Genomic DNA, 6,653 nt, shown 5'->3' on the forward strand with positions numbered 1-6,653 from the left:
GAGAAAGCTGTGGAGACATTTAAAGCAAAGATAGGTTCTGAAACCAAATCTGAAGCATTGAGTATTTAACACATGATAGTGGCATGTGGCAGATGGTGCTCTGGTCAGATCTAACCAGAACTGAATTTTTTTTGAAAACTTAACACTTTGGTTCCCAGTGTGAAACATGGAGGCGGCCTCACCATGCCAGGGGTGTTGCTATTGTTCACCAGGAACAGGAGATTTGGTCAGAGTTGATGTGAAGACGGATCAAGCTAAATACAGAGCAAGAAAGCTTGTTGAAATGCTGGTTCACCTTCCAGCATGATAAAAACACTAAATATACACCCAAAGCAAATAAATGTATCCGTTATAGCCTAGTCAAGGTGTAGATATAAACTCAACTGAGAACCTGTTTCATGAATGGAAAGTCGATGTTTACATATCATTTCTTTTTATACTGATGTTCATTAATGTGCTTTGTCCCTATTCAAATAAATAAATAAATAAAATAAAATAAAACATATTCTCTCCCCCATTGTGACCGAGATAGAGCTTTTTTCCACACGTAAATGGACAAAACATTCACTCTCTGGATTAGCCAAAGCTAATAGAGACAGCAAAAGGCGGTTCTACCAAGTATTACAAATATGAGCCACACTTTTAAGATTTTTTTACTTGTAAGACTGAAAAACAATGTGCACTAAACAATTACCGTGCAAGCTACTTTTCATTTGTGACGTAAAATCTCAATGTTTTATTGTGATTTATATATTGCATATCAAAATATATTACATAAAACACCAATATTACATATTACGAGAACAAAAAAGTTTATTGTTGTAATATGACAAAATCTTAAAAAGTTGAAGAGGTTTGAAAGATTTTCTTTAAAGCACTGAAATCAGTAAAACGTTTTTCAGCATGATGCGTTTTTCAAAATATTTTAAAGATCATTCTATAATCTTCTTATGTATTTGATTTAAAAAAAATTTGCTGGATTAAAACTGAAACTGGTTTTGGTTTTCCCTTAATTAATTAAAAGTTTGCTTGACTTTCCTGTTGCATCTAGTATTGTTGTATCTATTGTTGACCAGCAGAGGGCGGCGTTCAGTCGAGCAAACCAACCATGCGCGGTGACTGAATACTTGGCTCTCCTGCCATGCCACAAAAACTCAAATGCTGTAAAAATGTTCAGAGCGATGACTTACAAAAAGCACACCCGAAGTGGTTTCACAATTAGTTATGGTGTATCTGATTCACATTTACATCCAAAACTTTATGCGAGGTCCTAAAAAAAACACATTCTTGAGGTTTTCTTAGTGTTTTCATGTTTTTTAAAGAGCTGGTTCCCACTCTGTTTATTCAAGTTAAAGCAACAATTCTTGAGTATCGCGTTAGAAGATTCCTGAAGTGAAAGTGCTTAAGTACCACCTTGGAAATATGAAGCATTTAATAGCCAATGACATCATAGCAAAATACACAAGTGCTCTCCCTTGGAGGATTATCATCATTACAGCTATTTGCACACCGCCCATCATGAGGTTCTCTACAGCTGCACTATTTTGATGCATGACAACTCTAAGAAGCGGTACCCATATGTGTCTTAGCTGTGTTGCACAGTTTGAACTAAGTTACATAATAAACAAATGAGATTTTGTAGATAGAGGTAGATTTTGGTTGTATTTAAACAACCCAACTGGTCCCCATACATGTACCCATTGTGAGCCCTGTCCCACTTACTGAAAAGAAAATCCTCACGAGGCTCAATAAATGTGATGAAGTTTGGGCATTATAAACTAAGAACCATAATCAATACCCTATCCTGTATAGGATATACATATAGCTGAGCAGAGTTGCATTTTGTATTTATGTAGACGGTTGTTTCTCCACAGCCACAGTGCCACAGCACACTTCTGTTTTCCAAAATGGACTACAGAACTTTTCCCCCTCAGAATACTGCAGGGCTCCATGGCAACGTAAAGAAACTTTTTAATTTTACACAGCCCTTTCTCCATGTTTTTGTTGAAACACCAATCACTTCCTCAAATCTTGGGTTTGTCTCCACAAGTAGAGATACGCTCAGTAAACAGTAGTTGTTAGTTTTTTTTATTTTTTCAGAGCTGCTCAATTGCATTTAAGTCCAGGACTTGAGGACTCTGACTTGGCCAAATATGCTTATTCCCAGTCTGCTCCTGAAGCCACTCACTGCAAAAGCGTGACTAAAAATAAGTAAAGATTTTCTTGAAATTAGTGTATTTGTTCTTGATTTAAGCAGATAACTAAGATTATCTGCCAATGGAGTATTTTGATCCCTAAAATGAGATAATTAGACATACTGCACTTTGATATCTATATTGATATATATATATATATATATCAAGGAATCAAGACAAACATGAAGAAGGAAAAAAAGGTCTGTGCAAATTTAAGAGACACTGTATTTTTACCCCTATTTTGTCACATATTTAAACTGCTCATTATTTGGAGTGATATGATTCTCTACGGCATACTCTGGGTCTAATAAATGTCTCAGAAGACGTGTCAGATATTTGAAAAAAATATTTGCTCAATATGCATTATTAAAACATTCCTGCTCTCAAACCTGAATACCCTTTCAGTGACTGAAAACATGAAAAAAACATTTAAGTTGCCTGCTAATTTTAGATTTCGGCATGTAATTTTGCTACTAACGTTTCCCCTAATGTGCAGGCGATCTAACTGTTTTCTCTGTTTATCTACACTATTTCTTTCTCTCTTTTTTAAGTTATTGGTCTGGTCCCTCCAGCAGCGTCTGCCTTGTATTTTGAACTCCTACTTAAAATAAAACAGCCTGATTTCTGCTTTGCGGGCAAATGCTTCAACAGACACGCTGGAGTCATTTTCACTTGACATCAGCTATTATTGTACTTAGTGTTTACTACAACACTAAACCCAGTTTATTGAGCTGTTTTTTTTTTGTCATTCAGAATCAGCCTGAGTGTGTTTTGCCCAGGCTGGAGTAAATGAGTGTCTACACGTCTCCAACAGTGTGGGCGGATCCTGCTGGGGGCTGCAGCCAGTGGCTGGAAGCTCTGGGAGGAGTCAGCCACGGTTGCCAGAGAAAATATCCAAATAACATGCTCATCCTGCTGGGAGCTGTCAGGGTACCTTCAGCGCGGGCCTGCCGGTTCCTGCGGGGACTCTGTGCATTAAAGCCGTCATCAGGGCGAGTGCTCTGTTCGTGTGACCACGGATGAAAGCAATCAGCATGCCGCTAAGAAGATATTACTAAAAGTAAATACGCCAGAGCCATGGCAACAAAACGCTGCACATTTCACCCCTGATGGACGTGCTATGTACATAATCACATCTGGTGCAGTTGCGCAGTCTGTTCTTCCCTCTTTCTGATAAGGCCACATTCTCTTCTGCTTTACAACTTACCTTTTTTTTTTTTCAAATTCATGTCACTTAATGTGCAACTCTGGTTTATCCTGACTACGTGTTTTTTTGCCACTGTCACGCCTGATTTCCCCAATAAAGTCATTTTTCTATTCCATTCTATTTCTTTGATTTACTCAAACGCGTAAACAGAATAATAATAATTAATTGAACTTTACTGATCTCACAATGGAGAAATTCACTTCTGCATCTTAACCCATCCCCTTGGGGAGCAGTGGGCTGCCACTGTGTGGCGCCTGGGAAGCAATCGGGGGTTAAGGGTCTTGCTCAGGGACCCAGAGTGCCAGCTGTGGATCAAACCGGGTACTTGTAACCTTCTCAGAGCGCAAGCGCACTACTCTAACCACTAGGCCAACAACAATAAGGCGTCTGAAAGCGGACAATATCTCTGAACCTTTTAGTTCAAAGATATGAAGCATACAAATCTGTCCAGGGTGTGTGGTGACCCTTCTAGCATGGAAAGAAAATTAATGAACAAGAACTAATATTAAAACAACACGAGTATTTTTTTTAACCAATTCTCAAGGCATATTGGAAATGTTTAACAGAGCTTTGGTTAAGAATTTAACAGCCTAGTCGAAGAAGGGCATAAGCACTGACCATAAAAGGTGTTTCATCCCCTGTAAAGAACAGTGTCTTTTGTTATGATATATTTTTCTGGGATGAACCCGGACACAGTACGCACACACAGAGTCAGTTCTTATGAGTGAGTTTTATTGAATAGTTTGGAAGATGGAGGATGAGACCAGAGTCTTTCAACGGACGGAGGTGAAGGGTGTAGAAGCTGGCTGGCAGGAGGAGAGTGGAGAGACTGACCGGGAGGAACTCTGGAGCCGAGCACTGGAGAGCAGGACATCTGAGCAGAGCCGTGGAGCGCAGAGCATCAGAGCCGAGCAGAGCAGTGGCGAGCAGAGCGTCAGAGCCGAGCAGAGGCGAGCAGAGCATCGGAGCCGAGCAGAGCATCAGAGCCGAGCAGAGGCGAGCAGAACGTCAGAGCCGAGCAGTGGCGAGCAGAGCATCGGAGCCGAGCAGAGCATCAGAGCCGAGCAGAGGCGAGCAGAACGTCAGAGCCGAGCAGATCATCAGAGCCGAGCAGAGGCGAGCAGAACGTCAGAGCCGAGCAGTGGCGAGCAGAGCATCAGAGCTGAGCAGAGGCGAGCAGAACCTCAGAGCCGAGTAGTGGAGCACAGGACGTCCAAGCCGTGCAGTGGAGGGCTGAACGTCCGAGCCGAGCGGTGGAGGTCTGAACGTCTGAGCTGAATACTGGAGGAAACAAAACTGTCGGAAAGTCTATGGGCTGACTGAAACAAGACCAGGTGAACGGAGTCTTCAGGCTGACGGGTACAAACGGAGCTGACAAGAAAAACTGGCAGGGACTGAGCGGGAGTGAACGCTATGGACCGGCGACGGGAACAGAAAGAGGTGAGTCTGATAAAGCGGTGGGAACAGGTGGAAGCAGTTGTGGGTTAATTGCAGCCTGCCAGGTGAAACCGATCAGGCTGCGCAGGAACAAGAGAGAGGGAGAGAGGCTCAGCATGCAGCCAATAAGCTGCATCCTGACAGTACCCCCCCCCCAAGGCCGGACACCGGACGGCCCAGAATCCCCACGCCGGGCGGGTGGAGGGGGCCCAGGAAGGCGGGCAAGAGTCGAAACCGAACACTGAGGGACCAAAGAGCCTGCAAACACAAAAGGGGCCAGAGAATACGGGGAACCAAGGAGCAAGAGAACACTGATGTGCCAAAGCACAATCAGGGGGCGGCACATCAGGGAAAGGCACGAACGCTTGACTGCGCCGGGAGAAAAAGCGAGTGCTTGACAGCGCTGGGGAAAGAGCAAGCGCAACACAGCGCCAAAGGGAAGGAACGGGCGCAACACAGCGCCAAAAGGGAAGGAACGGACGCAACACAGCGCCAAAGGGAAGGAACGGGCGCAACACAGCGCCAAAGGGAAGGAACGGGCGCAACACAGCGCCAAAGGGAAGGAACGGGCGTATGGAAACGCCAAAAGGGAAGGAATGGGCGTATGGAAACGCCAAGGGGAAGGAACGGGCGTATGGAAACGCCAAGGGCAAGGAACGGGCGTGTGGAAACGCCAAGGAGAAACAACGCCGAAGCGTGAGAGGAGCGCTGGGGCCCAAGGGGCGAGATCGCCGGGGCGTGAGGGAAACGCCGAGGCGAAACGGACGCATGACAGCGTCAAGGGGAAAATATAGGCGTACGAAAACGCCAAGAGGGAAGAACGGACGTACTTAACACCAAAGGAAAAGAACGGGCGTACAAAACGCCAAGGGGAAAGAACGGGCGTACTTAACGCCAAAAGGAAGGAACGGGCGTGCTTAACGCCAAAGGGAAGGAACAAGCGTACTTAACGCCAAAGGGAAGGAACAAGCGTACTCAACGCCAAAGGGAAGGAACGGGCGTACTTAACACCAAAGGGAAGGAACGGGCGTACTTAACGCCAAAGGGAAGGAACGGGCGTACTTAACGCCAAAGGGAAGGAACGGGCGTACTTAACGCCAAAGGGAAGGAACGGGCGTACTTAACGCCAAAGGGAAGGAACGGGCGTACTTAACGCCTAAGGGAAGGAACGGGCGTACTTAACGCCAAAGGGAAGGAACGGGCGTACTTAACGCCAAAGGGAAGGAACGGGCGTACTTAACGCCAAGGGGAAGGAACGGGCGTACTTAACGCCAAGGGGAAAGAACGGGCGTACTTAACGCCTAAGGGAAGGAACGGGCGTACTTAACGCCAAAGGGATGGAACGGGCGTACTTAACGCCAAAGGGATGGAACGGGCGTACTTAACGCCAAAGGGAAGGAACGGGCGTACTTAACGCCAAAGGGAAGGAACGGGCGTACTTAACGCCAAAGGGAAGGAACGGGCGTACTTAACGCCAAAGGGAAGGAACGGGCGTACTTAACGCCAAAGGGAAGGAACGGGCGTACTTAACGCCAAGGGGAAAGAACGGGCGTACTTAACGCCTAAGGGAAGGAACGGGCGTACTTAACGCCTAAGGGAAGGAACGGGCGTACTTAACGCCTAAGGGAAGGAACGGGCGTACTTAACGCCAAAGGGAAGGAACGGGCGTACTTAACGCCAAAGGGAAGGAACGGGCGTACTTAACGCCAAGGGGAAGGAACGGGCGTACTTAACGCCAAAGGGAAGGAACGGGCGTACTTAACGCCAAAGGGAAGGAACGGGCGTACTTAACGCCAAAGGGAAGGAACAGGCGT

Source organism: Fundulus heteroclitus, chromosome 18, assembly GCF_011125445.2.
Source record: "Fundulus heteroclitus isolate FHET01 chromosome 18, MU-UCD_Fhet_4.1, whole genome shotgun sequence".
Lineage (NCBI taxonomy): Eukaryota > Metazoa > Chordata > Actinopteri > Cyprinodontiformes > Fundulidae > Fundulus > Fundulus heteroclitus.